We start from the raw sequence: 18,747 nt of genomic DNA, 5'->3' as shown, positions 1-18,747 counted from the left end.
AGGTGAGGAGGTGAGTGTGGAGGTGAGGAGGGGAGTGTACAGGTGAGGAGGTGAGTGTGCAGGTGAGGAGGGGAGTGTACAGGTGAGGAGGTGAGTGTGCAGGTGAGGAGGTGAGTGTGCAGGTGAGGAGGGGAGTGTACAGGTGAGGAGGGGAGTGTACAGGTGAGGAGGTGAGTGTGCAGGTGAGGAGGGGAGTGTACAGGTGAGGAGGTGAGTGTGGAGGTGAGGAGGTGAGTGTGCAGGTGAGGAGGTGAGTGTGCAGGTGAGGAGGGGAGTGTACAGGTGAGGAGGGGAGTGTACAGGTGAGGAGGTGAGTGTGCAGGTGAGGAGGTGAGTGTGTAGGTGAGGAGGGGAGTGTGGAGGTGAGGAGGTGAGTGTACAGGTGAGGAGGTGAGTGTGCAGGTGAGGAGGGGAGTGTACAGGTGAGGAGGGGAGTGTGCAGGTGAGGAGGTGAGTGTGCAGGTGAGGAGGTGAGTGTGTAGGTGAGGAGGTGAGTGTGCAGGTGAGGAGGGGAGTGTACAGGTGAGGAGGTGAGTGTACAGGTGAGGAGGTGAGTTTGTAGGTGAGGAGGTGAGTGTGCAGGTGAGGAGGTGAGTGTGTAGGTGAGGAGGTGAGTGTGCAGGTGAGGAGGGGAGTGTGGAGGTGAGGAGGTGAGTGTGGAGGTGAGGAGGTGAGTGTGTAGGTGAGGAGGTGAGTGTGCAGGTGAGGAGGGGAGTGTACAGGTGAGGAGGGGAGTGTGTAGGTGAGGAGGGGAGTGTACAGGTGAGGAGGGGAGTGTACAGGTGAGGAGGGGAGTGTGCAGGTGAGGAGGTGAGTGTGGAGGTGAGGAGGTGAGTGTGGAGGTGAGGAGGTGAGTGTGCAGGTGAGGAGGGGAGTGTGTAGGTGAGGAGGTGAGTGTGGAGGTGAGGAGGTGAGTGTGCAGGTGAGGAGGGGAGTGTGGAGGTGAGGAGGTGAGTGTGGAGGTGAGGAGGTGAGTGTGCAGGTGAGGAGGGGAGTGTGGAGGTGAGGAGGTGAGTGTGGAGGTGAGGAGGTGAGTGTACAGGTGAGGAGGTGAGTGTGCAGGTGAGGAGGGGAGTGTGTAGGTGAGGAGGGGAGTGTACAGGTGAGGAAGTGAGTGTGCAGGTGAGGAGGGGAGTGTGGAGGTGAGGAGGTGAGTGTGCAGGTGAGGAGGTGAGTATGGAGGTGAGGAGGTGAGTGTGCAGGTGAGGAGGTGAGTGTGGAGGTGAGGAGGTGAGTGTGCAGGTGAGGAGGTGAGTGTGCAGGTGAGGAGGTGAGTGTGGAGGTGAGGAGGTGAGTGTACAGGTGAGGAGGGGAGTGTGGAGGTGAGGAGGTGAGTGTGTAGGTGAGGAGGTGAGTGTACAGGTGAGGAGGGGAGTGTGCAGGTGAGGAGGGGAGTGTACAGGTGAGGAGGGGAGTGTGTAGGTGAGGAGGTGAGTGTGGAGGTGAGGAGGTGAGTGTGCAGGTGAGGAGGGGAGTGTGCAGGTGAGGAGGGGAGTGTGGAGGTGAGGAGGTGAGTGTACAGGTGAGGAGGGGAGTGTGGAGGTGAGGAGGTGAGTGTATAGGTGAGGAGGGGAGTGTGGAGGTGAGGAGGTGAGTGTGGAGGTGAGGAGGTGAGTGTGCAGGTGAGGAGGGGAGTGTACAGGTGAGGAGGGGAGTGTGCAGGTGAGGAGGTGAGTGTGCAGGTGAGGAGGTGAGTGTGTAGGTGAGGAGGTGAGTGTGCAGGTGAGGAGGGGAGTGTACAGGTGAGGAGGTGAGTGTACAGGTGAGGAGGTGAGTTTGTAGGTGAGGAGGTGAGTGTGCAGGTGAGGAGGTGAGTGTGTAGGTGAGGAGGTGAGTGTGCAGGTGAGGAGGGGAGTGTGGAGGTGAGGAGGTGAGTGTGGAGGTGAGGAGGGGAGTGTGTAGGTGAGGAGGGGAGTGTACAGGTGAGGAGGTGAGTGTACAGGTGAGGAGGTGAGTGTGTAGGTGAGGAGGTGAGTGTGCAGGTGAGGAGGGGAGTGTACAGGTGAGGAGGTGAGTGTACAGGTGAGGAGGTGAGTTTGTAGGTGAGGAGGTGAGTGTGCAGGTGAGGAGGTGAGTGTGCAGGTGAGGAGGTGAGTGTGTAGGTGAGGAGGTGAGTGTGCAGGTGAGGAGGGGAGTGTACAGGTGAGGAGGTGAGTGTACAGGTGAGGAGGTGAGTTTGTAGGTGAGGAGGTGAGTGTGCAGGTGAGGAGGTGAGTGTGCAGGTGAGGAGGTGAGTGTGCAGGTGAGGAGGTGAGTGTGCAGGTGAGGAGGGGAGTGTGTAGGTGAGGAGGTGAGTGTGCAGGTGAGGAGGTGAGTGTGCAGGTGAGGAGGTGAGTGTGCAGGTGAGGAGGGGAGTGTGTAGGTGAGGAGGTGAGTGTGCAGGTGAGGAGGGGAGTGTACAGGTGAGGAGGGGAGTGTGCAGGTGAGGAGGGGAGTGTGCAGGTGAGGAGGGGAGTGTGGAGGTGAGGAGGTGAGTGTGGAGGTGAGGAGGTGAGTGTGTAGGTGAGGAGGGGAGTGTGGAGGTGAGGAGGTGAGTGTGCAGGTGAGGAGGTGAGTGTGTAGGTGAGGAGGGGAGTGTGTAGGTGAGGAGGGGAGTGTGCAGGTGAGGAGGTGAGTGTGTAGGTGAGGAGGTGAGTGTGCAGGTGAGGAGGGGAGTGTGGAGGTGAGGAGGGGAGTGTACAGGTGAGGAGGTGAGTGTGCAGGTGAGGAGGGGAGTGTGCAGGTGAGGAGGTGAGTGTACAGGTGAGGAGGGGAGTGTACAGGTGAGGAGGTGAGTGTGAAGGTGAGGAGGTGAGTGTGCAGGTGAGGAGGGGAGTGTGGAGGTGAGGAGGTGAGTGTGGAGGTGAGGAGGGGAGTGTACAGGTGAGGAGGTGAGTGTGCAGGTGAGGAGGGGAGTGTACAGGTGAGGAGGTGAGTGTGCAGGTGAGGAGGTGAGTGTGCAGGTGAGGAGGGGAGTGTACAGGTGAGGAGGGGAGTGTACAGGTGAGGAGGTGAGTGTGCAGGTGAGGAGGGGAGTGTACAGGTGAGGAGGTGAGTGTGCAGGTGAGGAGGTGAGTGTGCAGGTGAGGAGGGGAGTGTGGAGGTGAGGAGGTGAGTGTGCAGGTGAGGAGGGGAGTGTGTAGGTGAGGAGGGGAGTGTGCAGGTGAGGAGGGGAGTGTACAGGTGAGGAGGGGAGTGTGCAGGTGAGGAGGGGAGTGTGCAGGTGAGGAGGTGAGTGTGTAGGTGAGGAGGGGAGTGTGTAGGTGAGGAGGGGAGTGTGCAGGTGAGGAGGTGAGTGTGTAGGTGAGGAGGTGAGTGTGCAGGTGAGGAGGGGAGTGTGGAGGTGAGGAGGGGAGTGTACAGGTGAGGAGGGGAGTGTGCAGGTGAGGAGGTGAGTGTACAGGTGAGGAGGGGAGTGTACAGGTGAGGAGGTGAGTGTGAAGGTGAGGAGGTGAGTGTGCAGGTGAGGAGGGGAGTGTGGAGGTGAGGAGGTGAGTGTGGAGGTGAGGAGGGGAGTGTACAGGTGAGGAGGTGAGTGTGCAGGTGAGGAGGGGAGTGTACAGGTGAGGAGGTGAGTGTGCAGGTGAGGAGGTGAGTGTGTAGGTGAGGAGGGGAGTGTACAGGTGAGGAGGGGAGTGTACAGGTGAGGAGGTGAGTGTGCAGGTGAGGAGGGGAGTGTGTAGGTGAGGAGGTGAGTGTGCAGGTGAGGAGGTGAGTGTGCAGGTGAGGAGGGGAGTGTACAGGTGAGGAGGGGAGTGTGGAGGTGAGGAGGTGAGTGTGCAGGTGAGGAGGTGAGTGTGCAGGTGAGGAGGGGAGTGTACAGGTGAGGAGGGGAGTGTACAGGTGAGGAGGTGAGTGTGCAGGTGAGGAGGTGAGTGTGTAGGTGAGGAGGGGAGTGTGGAGGTGAGGAGGTGAGTGTACAGGTGAGGAGGTGAGTGTGCAGGTGAGGAGGGGAGTGTACAGGTGAGGAGGGGAGTGTGCAGGTGAGGAGGTGAGTGTGCAGGTGAGGAGGTGAGTGTGTAGGTGAGGAGGTGAGTGTGCAGGTGAGGAGGGGAGTGTACAGGTGAGGAGGTGAGTGTACAGGTGAGGAGGTGAGTTTGTAGGTGAGGAGGTGAGTGTGCAGGTGAGGAGGTGAGTGTGTAGGTGAGGAGGTGAGTGTGCAGGTGAGGAGGGGAGTGTGGAGGTGAGGAGGTGAGTGTGGAGGTGAGGAGGTGAGTGTGTAGGTGAGGAGGTGAGTGTGCAGGTGAGGAGGGGAGTGTACAGGTGAGGAGGGGAGTGTGTAGGTGAGGAGGGGAGTGTACAGGTGAGGAGGGGAGTGTACAGGTGAGGAGGGGAGTGTGCAGGTGAGGAGGTGAGTGTGTAGGTGAGGAGGTGAGTGTGCAGGTGAGGAGGGGAGTGTGGAGGTGAGGAGGTGAGTGTGGAGGTGAGGAGGTGAGTGTGCAGGTGAGGAGGGGAGTGTGGAGGTGAGGAGGTGAGTGTGGAGGTGAGGAGGTGAGTGTACAGGTGAGGAGGTGAGTGTGCAGGTGAGGAGGGGAGTGTGGAGGTGAGGAGGTGAGTGTGGAGGTGAGGAGGTGAGTGTACAGGTGAGGAGGTGAGTGTGCAGGTGAGGAGGGGAGTGTACAGGTGAGGAGGGGAGTGTGCAGGTGAGGAGGTGAGTGTGCAGGTGAGGAGGTGAGTGTGTAGGTGAGGAGGTGAGTGTGCAGGTGAGGAGGGGAGTGTACAGGTGAGGAGGTGAGTGTACAAGTGAGGAGGTGAGTGTGGAGGTGAGGAGGGGAGTGTGGAGGTGAGGAGGTGAGTGTGTAGGTGAGGAGGTGAGTGTACAGGTGAGGAGGGGAGTGTGGAGGTGAGGAGGTGAGTGTGCAGGTGAGGAGGTGAGTGTGCAGGTGAGGAGGGGAGTGTGGAGGTGAGGAGGTGAGTGTGGAGGTGAGGAGGTGAGTGTACAGGTGAGGAGGTGAGTGTGCAGGTGAGGAGGGGAGTGTACAGGTGAGGAGGGGAGTGTACAGGTGAGGAGGTGAGTGTGCAGGTGAGGAGGGGAGTGTGGAGGTGAGGAGGTGAGTGTGCAGGTGAGGAGGGGAGTGTACAGGTGAGGAGGTGAGTGTACAGGTGAGGAGGTGAGTGTGTAGGTGAGGAGGTGAGTGTGCAGGTGAGGAGGTGAGTGTGTAGGTGAGGAGGTGAGTGTGGAGGTGAGGAGGGGAGTGTGCAGGTGAGGAGGGGAGTGTACAGGTGAGGAGGTGAGTGTGCAGGTGAGGAGGTGAGTGTACAGGTGAGGAGGGGAGTGTACAGGTGAGGAGGTGAGTGTGGAGGTGAGGAGGTGAGTGTGTAGGTGAGGAGGTGAGTGTACAGGTGAGGAGGTGAGTGTGTAGGTGAGGAGGTGAGTGTGTAGGTGAGGAGGGGAGTGTGCAGGTGAGGAGGTGAGTGTGGAGGTGAGGAGGTGAGTGTGCAGGTGAGGAGAGGAGTGTGGAGGTGAGGAGGGGAGTGTGGAGGTGAGGAGGTGAGTGTACAGGTGAGGAGAGGAGTGTGGAGGTGAGGAGGGGAGTGTACAGGTGAGGAGAGGAGTGTGGAGGTGAGGAGGGGAGTGTGGAGGTGAGGAGGTGAGTGTACAGGTGAGGAGGGGAGTGTACAGGTGAGGAGGTGAGTGTGCAGGTGAGGAGGTGAGTGTACAGGTGAGGAGGGGAGTGTACAGGTGAGGAGGTGAGTATGGAGGTGAGGAGGGGAGTGTGTAGGTGAGGAGGGGAGTGTGCAGGTGAGGAGGGGAGTGTGTAGGTGAGGAGGGGAGTGTGGAGGTGAGGAGGTGAGTGTGGAGGTGAGGAGGGGAGTGTGGAGGTGAGGAGGGGAGTGTGTAGGTGAGGAGGGGAGTGTGCAGGTGAGGAGGTGAGTGTACAGGTGAGGAGGTGAGTGTACAGGTGAGGAGGTGAGTGTGCAGGTGAGGAGGGGAGTGTGGAGGTGAGGAGGGGAGTGTGCAGGTGAGGAGGTGAGTGTGCAGGTGAGGAGGGGAGTGTACAGGTGAGGAGGGGAGTGTGCAGGTGAGGAGGTGAGTGTACAGGTGAGGAGGGGAGTGTGGAGGTGAGGGGGTGAGTGTGGAGGTGAGGAGGTGAGTGTGGAGGTGAGGAGGTGAGTGTACAGGTGAGGAGGTGAGTGTGCAGGTGAGGAGGTGAGTGTGCAGGTGAGGAGGGGAGTGTGTAGGTGAGGAGGTGAGTGTGCAGGTGAGGAGGGGAGTGTACAGGTGAGGAGGGGAGTGTGGAGGTGAGGAGGTGAGTGTACAGGTGAGGAGGTGAGTGTGCAGGTGAGGAGGGGAGTGTGGAGGTGAGGAGGTGAGTGTGGAGGTGAGGAGGTGAGTGTGCAGGTGAGGAGGTGAGTGTACAGGTGAGGAGGGGAGTGTGCAGGTGAGGAGGGGAGTGTACAGGTGAGGAGGTGAGTGTACAGGTGAGGAGGTGAGTGTGCAGGTGAGGAGGGGAGTGTGTAGGTGAGGAGGTGAGTGTGCAGGTGAGGAGGGGAGTGTACAGGTGAGGAGGGGAGTGTGCAGGTGAGGAGGGGAGTGTACAGGTGAGGAGGGGAGTGTGCAGGTGAGGAGGGGAGTGTGTAGGTGAGGAGGTGAGTGTGGAGGTGAGGAGGTGAGTGTGGAGGTGAGGAGGTGAGTGTGCAGGTGAGGAGGGGAGTGTACAGGTGAGGAGGTGAGTGTGGAGGTGAGGAGGGGAGTGTGTAGGTGAGGAGGTGAGTGTGCAGGTGAGGAGGGGAGTGTACAGGTGAGGAGGGGAGTGTACAGGTGAGGAGGTGAGTGTGCAGGTGAGGAGGGGAGTGTACAGGTGAGGAGGTGAGTGTGGAGGTGAGGAGGGGAGTGTGGAGGTGAGGAGGTGAGTGTACAGGTGAGGAGGGGAGTGTGCAGGTGAGGAGGGGAGTGTGGAGGTGAGGAGGGGAGTGTGCAGGTGAGGAGGGGAGTGTGTAGGTGAGGAGGTGAGTGTACACGTGTGTGAGGTTGGATTTTCGGTTGCAGGTGGGAGGTCAGGCACTGGTGTCCCCTTGTCCATCATCCAGCCTCGCCTGGGCCCGCCTGGCGCTGAGGCACTGGACATGTGTCCAGGCACCGTCCTGGGGAGCCCACTGTGGACGGGAGGACAAGGGCTGGGGCCCTGGCTGCAGGGTGTCAGGAGGGAGTCCCCCAGCACATGGCCACCTGGGCCTGTGCTGTCCCCCCAAGATGGCCGCCTGGGCCTGTCCTGTCCACAAGGAGGTGGCCACCTGGGCCTGTGCTGTCCCCCAGCAGATGGCCGCCTGGGCCTGTCCCGTCCCCCCAAGATGGCCGCCTGGGCCTGTGCTGTCCCCCAGCAGATGGCCGCCTGGGCCTGTCCCGTCCCCCCAAGATGGCCGCCTGGGCCTGTGCTGTCCCCCAGCAGATGGCCGCCTGGGCCTGGCCTGTCCCCCCAAGATGGCCGCCTGGGCCTGTGCTGTCCCCCAGCAGATGGCCGCCTGGGCCTGTCCCGTCCCCCCAAGATGGCCGCCTGGGCCTGTGCTGTCCCCCAGCAGATGGCCGCCTGGGCCTGGCCTGTCCCCCCAAGATGGCCGCCTGGGCCTGTCCTTCCCCCCAGGAGGTGGCCGCCTGGGCCTGGCCTGTCCCCCCAAGATGGCCGCCTGGGCCTGGCCTGTCCTCCCCCTCCCACCATTAACAAAGGAAAGCTGGTGGAACAGGTGCACCCCACCCGGCCAGGCAGGTGCCCTATGGCCATGACCCACTGCCCGTGGGCGGGATTTGGGCCGTGTGACAAGTGGGCAGAGCACACGCACACGCAGGAACACGGGGCTGTGGACTCGGGAGAGCCAGGTCTGCAGTGCCCCGCCTGCTTCTCCCTCCTCCCGCCCTGGGCATCCACATCACACCCCCAGGAGAGGCACACACAGCACGCACGTGTGTGTCCACGCATGCACACGCGCAGACATGCATGTCCACGCCACACACACGCAAATGCATGCAGATACCACGTCCATCACACACATGCATGTCACACACCACACATACACACACACACACAATACCACTGCCCTCCCAGCACCGCCGGTCAAGGCTGCAGCCTGGGTTAAAGCACCCAACACACAGAGAGGAAGGCGGGGGTGTGGCCGCAGAGCCCCCCGGGGGGCCGTGCAGAGCCCCACCCCCGGCCCAGCGTCTGGCCCCGCCCTCATTTCCAAACCTGGAATCAGAACACCGAAGCTGGCCCAGAGCTGGGTTACCCCAGCAGGAAGCAGGCGAAGCGCTCCTGGGTGGGAACACAGGCTGGGCCCACACACAACAGCACACACGCCGGGAGTTAAACAGGCGCCATGCGGGAGACAGCCAGGAGGGAAGCGTGTTCACGTGAGACGTCGGGCGGGGCCTGGGGGACGGCACAGGTGGGCACCCCCAGGGCAGCCGGCAGCCCGCGCTGTGCCAGGGAGAGTACGGGGAGAGACGCGTCCGCTCTCCACGACCGCGCCGGAGCCCGCCGTCCACTACGAGGGACCGGAAACGGTGTGTTTTCTGGAATTGCTGCCGTGTTTTGGAGAGATAAGTCATTATTGATGAGCCATCCTCAGACGGAGGGAGTTTCCACACAGCTCGTGTTGGGCTCAGGAAACCCGGTGCCTTCCTGTCCCGGAGTCACCCGTGGCGGCGGCGGGGTTCTCAGTGAGATGGCGGTGAGCACCTCCCCTCCTGGGTGGACAGGCCCAGCGGTGAGGCCTCGGGCTCGGGTCCCGGCCCTCGTGGGGCGGGGCCTGCCGGGGGGCCCACCTCGGGTCGGCATCCACCCCACCCCGCACAGCCTGGCTTCCGGGACTCCATCCCCGAGTGCTTGACAATGTCAGGGCCTGGGGAGCGAGAGGCGCGGATTCTCCACTCACTGACGCCTTAATCTAATCACCCCACCACCAGGGCTTCCCAGACACACGGCGAGGCGGACGGCGTGCTAGGAACAGGTGCTTGGTGCGTGCCGGCCACACGGGGACTCGGGGGGAACACGCCGCTGTCCACACCCACAATCACTTCGTAAAACAACCAGGGAAAGGCAGGGGAACCAGAAATGGACTTGTCATCAGCCCAGCCGCCTTCTGCCTCTGCTGACCGGGTAACGGAGGGGCGGGGGGCGGGGTAGCCCAGGCTTGCTCCAACGCTCTTGCTCTGACAACACTGAGTGGGCCGTGGCCATCGGTGGGAACAGGCTGGGGGCCCGGAGAGACGGCAGGAAGGAAGCAGGTGCACACGGAGCCGCCCGACGGCAGCAGGACAGGGCCTGTCGGTGGCAGGTGCACCCTGCGGCCTTTCTGACATTGGGCTGAGGCCAGGCGCTGGCAGGCCCGTCGTGGGGCTCCCCGTGGGGAGCTTGGTGGGGGGCTGCCATTCGCCAAGCACCAGAGTGGCCTTGCCTCGCAAACCGCGTCTGCAGCGGGGTGGCCACGGTCGCAGCAGCCCAGCCTCTGCAGGTGGGAGTGGCTAAGACACCCAGGAGAGCAGGCTGTGGACAGACCCAGGGAGCAGCGGGAGTATGTGCAGGCGGAGGCGGGGGTGGGAAACGGGAGACCCCGGCTTGAGGGACCTGCAGGGCTGTGCGTCCTCACGCTGGCTCCCACGGCTGCACCTGCTTGGGAAAACCGTATTTCCTGGAGCGTGTTTCCTTATCTGCAGAGAGGAGTGCGTGGAGACAAGGTCCCCTGTGGGAGAACATATTTTGTGAAAAGCAAACACTGGCGTCACGTTCTAGTAGCTACCAAAATGCCACCCGGATCACAGGGCTGCTGGTGAGAGGAGACACCTGCCGGTGAGCAAGGCGGGGCAGCCTCCCTCTCCCCGTCTGTGCCCACGGCAAGGGCGCAGACTCCCACGACACGAGCAACGGGAATTCGGATGTGACATGACGGACGGCCAGCTCTGCGCTGCAGGGGCCATCGTGAGGCAGAGACAGCGCCACTGCCCCCTGACCCCACAGGGCAGCGCCAAGAGCCAGGAGTGGGCGCCTCAGGGGACGGCGAACCAGAGAGACGCAGCCAGGATAGCGTGGGCCTCACGCGTGGGCTCACGGCTCTGCCCCGGCAAGCGCAGCCAGCAGGCCTCTCTCGGCGACGGTGCGCACGCTCTGTGAGGTTGGCGGAGGCACACGATGAGCCTGGCGTGGGTGTCTGCTCCCCTCGCTGCCTGCACCTGCAGGGGTCGGGCGTGGCGCAGCTCCCCGACCCCTCCCATCCATCCCTGGGCCCCAGCAGCGTGGGCTCTGCCCACCTCCCACCCTCACCAGCACCTCACGCTGCTCAACCCAAAGGCAGAGTTACAGAGAGAGAGAAGGTGGGGGGAGAGGGAGAGAGAGAGAGGGAGGGAGGGAGAGAGGGAGAGAGAGGGAGGGGAGGAGAGAGGAAGAGAGAGGGAGGAGGAGAGAGGGAAAGAGGGAGAGAGGAAGGGAGGGAAGGAGAGAGGGAGAGAGGAAGGGAGGGGAGGAGAGAGGGAGAGAGGGAGAGCGATCTCCCATCTGCTGGCTCATTCCCCACAACGGCCCCAATGGCCGACGCTGGGCCAAGCCAAGACCAGGAGCCCAGAATTCCGTCAGGGTCTCCCACGTGGGCCGCAGGGGTCCAAGTACTTGAACCACCTTCTGTTGCCTTCTCTGACTGGTGCGCCAATGGGACGCCAGCATTGCAGGGGGCGGCTCAACCCCACCCACCAGGCACAGCCCCAGCCCAGAGGTCCTGGGGCCTCTGCCCGTCGCTGGGACCCTCGGCGGACCAGTCGTGCCTCCGGGAAGCCGCTGCTCCCTCGGCTCGGTGGCCGCCCACCGCCACCCGCTGCAGGCCCCGTGTCAGTCTCTCTTCTGCTGGCTCCACCTCCACCTCCCTCCCAGACGGATCTCCCACCCCACGTTCTGTGGTTCCCCAGGGCCGATCTCCCCACCCCGCGTTCTGTGGTTCCCCGGGGCCGATCTCCCCACCCCGCGTTCTGTGGTTCCCCAGGGCCTACTTCCTCCCTTGTGCAAATGGCAGCCGCTTGACCAGAGTCCCACACCCGGACCCCTGGCGCAGAGGCCACGCGTGAGCCTGGGCTTCGCCCTTGGCCCCTTGCCAGCTGAGGCTGATTGCTGGACGGTGTGTAGCCACGGGGGACGGGGTGGTGCCAGGAGCCCCCACTGGGGAGGACTGGCCCGGGAATGAGCTCCCTTTTCAGGTAAGAACCAAGAAACGAGCGCGTAACGCCGTGTCCCGCTGTGTTGTTGGCAGGAATGCAGGTTCAGAGCTGCAGAGACAGTACAAGGGGGCTCGTGGGGCCGTCCTGCGTCCCCCCGGTCTGCTGGAGGTCACTGGCTTCAGATCCGCTTCCGTCCCAGGAGCCAGCGCGGTGACCTGCCACGCCCCCAACCCCACCCCAGGCCCTCTGGCCGGTAACAGCCTCTCAGCCCGGCCTGGTCTCCCGTGCCCTGGCCAGGCATCCTACAGAACACCCCATCTGCCTCCGGAAGTCTCTGGTGCTGCTCCCGTGGTCAAGCCAGGTCACGCGTGTTTGGGAAGGCGCCATCATCGGGCGGGGGTGCAGACGACAGCGTGGGAACCCTCGCCTCTTGGCTGCTGTGGTGTTCGCCCGCTTTCTCCACGGTGAGGGCGTGGCTGCTCCCTCTCTGTGCTGTCATATCTTGGAGTAGCTCGCACTCAGGGGAGGTGGGAATGGCCGCACATAACGGGGTCTGTGACACTGAGAACCCAAATTAAGTCAAGCCGGAGAGAAACCGGACCCCTACGCCTCTGCTTTCGAGTTACAGGAACTAATGCTTCCTTGAGATGAGAGTGCAAGATCTGCCGGGCTGTTTTCCTTCAGCCAGGTCAGGACCTGCGCGCTTGCCTCCGGGCACGTGGCTGCCTGAGTCCCCATGTTTGTTGGGGTACAGATCAGACCCAGATGTAAGCGCCTTACGCAAGGTGAACGCGGACCGTTTCCCAGGCAGAGGTGGAGGCAGGAGGTTCAGGCCGACGCAGGGGACGCGCTCACCGGGTCCCCGGAGCATCAGAGGACGCCCCCAACAGGCGCCTTCCGAGTCCCCGGCTCCCTCGGACACTCTGCACTCCTGTCGCTGGACTGCAACCACGGGGCCGACCTTGGCTGACGAGCCAACCAGGACGTGGGGTCTGCGTGGGCAAGGCCACGTGCCGAGCTCGGCTGCCGCCATGTTCCCGCTCCGGCGGGGACGCGCCTGCCCCTCGGGATGGCCAGCGCTTGCCTTGGCCTCTCCTCTTCTCTCCTTAAAGTGCTCCCTCCGCGCCCATGCCGCAGAGCCTTCCAAAAACAAAGGCCTCCCCGTGGAGGAGCCTGAATCGTCACCTCCAAGTCCCCCGAGGCTGGGGGGGCAGCTCCTTGATCGCCAGGCGGCTTACCCGGCAGTCCCGGCAGCGTTTCCAAACCCTCCTGCCTTCCGCCCTCCTCTCCCACCGCAACCAGCGACGCCAACCACACTGACCACGCCGACCACGCCGACCGTGCCAACCACGCCGACCACGCCTCACGCACGACAGAAACCTGCCTCCCGCCTGCTCCCCAAGTGCTCCTGCCCTCTCAGCACACAGGCAGCCGTGAAGCCCCGGCCTCAGCGTCTCAGCGTCTGCCCTCCCCACCCGCTGTCCTTACAAACAGTGCTGTGACGGGACTGGGTCCCGGGTCCCACATCTGAGCTGCAGGACTCGCTCGGGACTCACTCTCCACGCTGGCTTCTTTCTAAAATTCCTAGTGCAGGGGCGGCCTCCGGCACAGTGGGCTCAGCCTTCGCCTGCAGCGCCGGCAGCCGTGTGGGCGCCGGTCCCTGTCCCGGCTGCTCCCTTTCCATCCTGCTCTGCTGTGGCCTGGGAAAGCAGCGGAAGATGCCCAAGTGCTTGGGCCCTGCACTCGCGTGGGAGACCTGTAAGAGGCTCCTGGCTCCTGGCTTCAGATTGGCTCAGCTCCAGCCGTTGGGGCCATCTGGGGAGTGAACCAGCGGATGGAAGACCTCTCTCTCTCTCTCTCTCTCTCTCTCTGTAAATCTGCCTTTCTACCTCTCAAATAAACAAAATCTTAAAAACATTAAACTTCTTAGTGCAGTGGTTAAAATCAACTGCTGACTTCCTGAGTCTGTCTCTGTTTATAAATATTTATTCATCTGAAAGCAGAGTGATGAGGAGAGAGAGAGGAGAGAGAGAGGGAGGGAGAGAGAGGGAGAGAGAGAGGAGAAAGAGAGGGAGAGAGAGAGAGAGGGAGGGAGAGAGAGGAGAGAAAGAGAGAGAGAGAGGGAGAGAGAGGGAGAGAGAGAGAGAGAGAGTGAAAGAGGGAGAGAGAAGGAGAGAGAGAGAGAGGGAGGGGGAGAAAGGGAGAGAGGGGGGAGAGAGGGAGAGAGAGAGAGTGAAAGAGGGAGAGAGAAGGAGAGAGAGAGAGGGAGAGAGAGGGAGGGGGAGAGAGGGAGAGAGAGGAGAGAAAGAGAGAGAGGGAGGGAGAGAGAGGGAGGGGGAGAGAGGGAGAGAGAGGGAGAGAGAGGAGAGAGAGGGAGAGAGAGGAGAGAGAGAGGGAGAGAGAGGGAGGGAGAGAGAGGGAGAGAGAGAGTGAAAGAGGGAGAGAGAAGGAGAGAGAGGAGAGGGAGAGAGAGGGAGAGAGAGGAGAGAGAGAGCAAGCGAGAGCGAGAGAGAGAGGTCTTTCAGTCCCTGGTTCACTCCCCAAGAGGCTGCAGCATCTTGGGCGGAGCCAGGCCAAAGCCACGAGCCAGGAGCTGCGTCTCTGTCCCCACGGTGGCCGGGCCCAGGACTTGACGCCTCCCCGGGCGCACGGCAGGGAGCAGGATCAGCAGCAGGCAGCCGGGACTCCAGCCATGCTGATTCGGGATGCCGGCATCACGGGCAGCAGCCGAAGCCGCCGCGCCACAGCGCCAGCCCTGGGCTCTGCCTCTCAGGGGCTGTGCAAGGCGCGCACGGTCCCGCAGCACTCGGGGCCTCCTTCTCCTCCTGAGATGGCACTGCCCTCTGGTCTGGACAACCGCGAACGTGCATGCGATGCCAGGACAACCAGCCAGGCCCGAACCGACAGGTGGCACCGCCTCCCAGCTCCAAGGGCCGCCGTCCAGGGCCGCCAGGATGCATTTCAGAGAGGGCTACGGTTACCTGAACCTCACGAAACAGCCCCGGAATTAATGGGACGAAAGGCAGCTCATGAGAGCAGCAAACACTTTCTATTGACCACGCGCTGAGCCAGCCCCGCCTCCTAAACCACGGTAAACCGTCGTCTGAAACGGCGCTCCTCCGGCAGGGCTGGGCTCTGCGTGCGGCTCACTGGCGTCCCCGAGCCCTGAGGCCCCCCGCGCCCCTGGGGTCACGGTGAAGACCAGGCGAGTGGACCCTTGGCCAGGTCAGCGGCGGCACACGTGTAAATTACTGGCTTGGGCTCTGCTACTTCGACACTGACGTTAGTTCAGACGTGGACCTGAGCTCACTTGGCCTGCGTCTGACAAAGCTGATCCTGAAACCTATAATCTCAGCACGCACGTGGCCGCTCTCCTCGAGCCAGGCATCAGGAATACATACGTCAGACTGATGCGGAGCCTCTGGCCGCGGCCAGGGAAAGGCAGTGGGCCAGTGAGGGGTGCGCCACACCTATTAGGACCCCCTGGAAGCACCACTGTGTGGAAGAACAGCTGACGTGCAGTGCCACATCCGGGTGGATCCGGGAGAGGCCCCAGGGTCCCAGCGCCCACCGGCAGCCCAGGGGAGCCGTGTGAGGAGGCTGCAGGGGCGACCAAGTGCAGGTGAGGGGGCGGGACCGTGACTGCACCCCGAAGCTCCCGTGCCGCGTCCTGACCCGCAGACTTCAGAATGAGACTGTGTGCCCAGAGGGCCTTTGAAGAGGTGACAGCCGGGGCCCTAATGAAGGGGAGATGAGGACACAGACACACACGGGACAGAGGGACAGGACAGCGCCGCAAGCCAACGGGCAAGGCCCTGGACACCCAGCCCCGCCCACATCTGGACCTCCAGGGCTCTGGGAGGGTCAGTGCCTGCTGTGTGGGCTGCTTTGGAAGGACACTGTTGCCGTGGGGCAAGTCTGTCCAGCCCACCACGCGCCCTCCACACGCCAGCTCTGGCCGTGGACCCCACACCCTGGCTGCCTTCTGGGGCTCTGGGAAAGCAGCTCTATCGGCCAGAGCCCCCCTTCCACCTGGCTATGGCTGTTTTGCATAATGCCACCGATTGGTTCCAGAGTGGTTACATAATCCATGCCAGGCCAATCAGAACCTCGCATGAGCCAGGGTTGCTTCTCTCTGGGGATCAGGGGCTGCCTGGAGAACCAACGAGGGGCAGAGGTGGTCCCTGGGCAGGGCTGGTGCAGGAGCCGCCCGGGGCGCAGCGAGGGGCCCACAGCCAGGGAGCCCCATTTGTTAAAACTGTGCTGGCCAGCACCAGGCCGCCGTGGCGCTCAGCAGGTGCAGACCACGGGTGAATTCTCCCTGCGCCAAGTGACCAGCTCCTCTCTGGCCCCAGGAGCGCTCTCGTGTTTCTGCACCAGTGACCCCATGGCTGTCCACGCCCGCGACACACACCTGCGAGCTGTCAGCCCTCCTGCGTCTCAGCCCCAGCCAGGCCACCGCCTGCTCCTGGGAACTTGACATCCTGTCCCCCACAAGGCCTCCATGCACCCCCCTCTCTGCACCCCCTCTCTCTGCACCCCCTCTCTGCACCCCCCTCTCTCTGTACCCCCTCTCTCTGCAGCCCCCTATCTCTGCACCCCCTCTCTCTGCACCCCCTCTCTCTGCAGCCCCCTCTCTGCACCCCCTCTCTCTGCACCCCCTCTCTCTGCAGCCCCCTCTCTGCAGCCCCTCTGTGCACTCACTCCCTCTCTCTGCACCCCCTCTCTGCAGCCCCCTCTGAACCCCCTCTCTCTGCACCCCCTCTTTCTGCACCCACCTCTCTGCACCCCCTCTCTGCAGCCCCTCTGTGCACTCACCCCCTCTCTCTGCACCCCCTTTCTTTGAAGCCCCTCTGTGCACCCCCCTGCACCCCTCTCTGTCGTGGGTAATTTCAAGAACCTTCTGTGCAGCCCATCAGTCTGGGGTCTCTTCATCACATCCCTGGGGCCTCCTGTCAGTGACCTCACTCCTCCCCCACCCCATCCTGACAGATGGGAGATGCCAGGGGTGCCACCACCCCCACCACCAGCAGGAGCAGGTCCTGGTCACTGGCCGGAAGCTCTGGCCTCGCTCCTCCTCTCCGGGTCACCCCGGGATCTCCCCCAGAACTCTGGGTTCCTCTCTACTCGCCAGGCTGATTTGAACCCAGCCCCGCAACGTGCCACTGCAGCCTCGAATCCTTCAGGGAGTCGCCACAGCACCAACACCATTGTTCTCTTAAACGCTCGGGCCCAGGCGTCGTCACCGCGTGATTGGCTGCGACACAAAACCAAACTGAGACGGGACAAGCGCCCATCTCTGTGAATGATGCGACGGAAGCGTGGCGGGGCACACGCCCGGCAGAATCGCGCTTGGCCGGGACTTACGCTGATCAACCCCAAAGCCAGGCAATCCCCCAGAAAAAAGCAAAGTGAAACAGAGAACATCACCCGGCACAGGTTGGCGCTCAGCTGCCGGGGGGGGGGGGGGGGAGAGAAAGAGAGAGAGGAGGTATTTCATGCTTCAAATTATTCAATGCACCTCTCCCTCCCTCTCTCCCTTCTGTCTTGAAAAGACGCAGCACTCTCGTCACAGCTGAGACAGTTCACGGGGAATCCTCAGTGTGTTCCCACAGTGTTCAAACCCCCTTCAGACGCGCGCTAAAAGCAAAAGTGTGGGGACAGCCTTAGCTGCATCAGAAATGCACTGTGAGCACCTGTGCTTGCTATTGTTATTTCGAAGCAGTTATGACACCTACCACGAAGCAAACGCGTCCCCTTGTTAGTGCCGTGAGGGAGCCGGAACTTCGGCAAACGCCATGTAGACACAGAGCAGAGGTGGTTAGTGGTAAAAACACGCGGCCCTGCGTTTGAGCTGGGAATGCTCGCGAACGTGCCCACGTGGGCTGCTTTCTCCTGGAGCCGGCGTTCCTGGCCCTCTGGGGTCAGCCATCGGCGCAGGGCAGGGGGCAGCCTAGGACCCGCAGGGACGTCTCCCATGCCCACTGCCACCACAAGAGCGCAGGCGCCCACAGAAAGGCCTGGGCAGGGGGAGGCGCGAGGGGCCTTCGGGCTCGTCCCTGGACGAAGGTGCGAGCGGCAGACGCCAGCTTCCCGCACCCCCACCAGGCAACGCCGGGGTGATTGGAGCAGCAGCTTTAAGCTAGGAAAGGATTAAAGGATTAAACCTCATTGATGAGAGCGAAATCCAAGTCCTTACAGATGGGAGCGAGCCAGTGAGTGCAGGCTGGACCAGCGGACGGATGGGGGGTGCGTGGAAGAAAGGAAAGATAAATAAACACAGAAATACGAGAGTGAGAGGCCTCCTTACAGTAAAAAAAAAAAAAAAAAAAAAAAAAAAAAGAAAGAAAGAAAGAAGAGAAAGGAGGAAAGCAATCCAGCAGGGCTGTTTATGGACCCCAAAGCCACCATTTGGTAACCACTGTAAGAATAATCGATTCAGGCACCAGCCATCAAAGGACGCTGAAACTAATGGGTGAGATTTTGAGGAATAATGGGGCATTTGCATGAATTCACATTAATTCTCCACATGATACTTGCTCTATTTAAAGAGGAAAATTGCAGCTTTCCAGTGGAGAAGGCTGGCAGGCGCCCCCTCTCCGAGGGAGAGGGCTGACACCGGTGCCTCCCCTCGATGCGTTGCCAGAGTCGCGCGGCCTGCGTGGAGTCTGGAGGAAACGTCAGACAACCCGAAACAGGGGTGGTCTACGAAGCCACAGTCCAAAGCTGCTCCACGCAGAGGGACGAGGGGAGACGCAGCCCGAGGGAGGCCCCAGGCGCAGGCCCCCGCACTGGGTTCCAGCCCCGGCAACGAGCTCGGGACACTGACTGCTCAATCTGGATGCAGTCGGCAAAGGAGACAGCAGTGCCGCCGCCCGCGGACTCGCGGCTCCCGCACCTGCGGTCCTGCAGGCCGCTGCGCGAAGGCCAGAGGGCATCAGCGCACAGGGGGCTCCAACACTCCCTCCAGGAGCACAGTGGAGACACGCCGGAGGGAGGAAGCAGCAGCACTCGCACTCTGCACCACCCCCGGGCCAGGGAGATTGCAGGCACCAAACAAGGGCAGGGAAAGAGATTAAGGGGCCCCCCAACAAATGGGTGGGCAAACCTGGTCTATTCCATGGGTCGAAAGATGGCAACATCGTGACGACAACCGCAGGGGAACTGGAGCACGACTATTTGGCATCCTAGGAAACACGGCTAAACGCTCCGGGAATGGGAGCCCTGTGGCGTCTCAGGACAGCTGCCGACTCAGCCACGAGCGGGGCGCCGCGGCGGCTGCAGTCCACCGCACCAGGCGGGGGCAGGAAGCTGGGCCCGGGGTGGGGGGTCCACACCTTGTGCTTCTGTGTGTGCTTGGACACTTCCAGAATCTAGAGCTTCGAGAAATAGCAAGGGGGATCCGTGTGCACGGGTGTGGAAAGACGTGCGAGGGTCACTGAACACGTGTGGAGATACGGGGAAGACGGCTCTCTGCAGGTGACAGATATGTTCACACGTATCCTGCATAGATGATGGATGGCAGGCGGTTACACTCGTAAAGAGGCAGCCGCAGAGGTGGGGGTGGGAGGGGGAGATGATGGAGGTAGGGGTGGGGGTGGGGGTGGGGAGGGGGTGGGGGTGGAGATGAT

This window comes from Oryctolagus cuniculus, chromosome 11 (genome assembly GCF_051225735.1).
Source record: "Oryctolagus cuniculus isolate XC-2025 breed Fujian yellow rabbit chromosome 11, ASM5122573v1, whole genome shotgun sequence".
NCBI classification, from domain to species: Eukaryota; Metazoa; Chordata; class Mammalia; order Lagomorpha; family Leporidae; genus Oryctolagus; species Oryctolagus cuniculus.
This window is presented reverse-complemented; position numbering follows the sequence as displayed.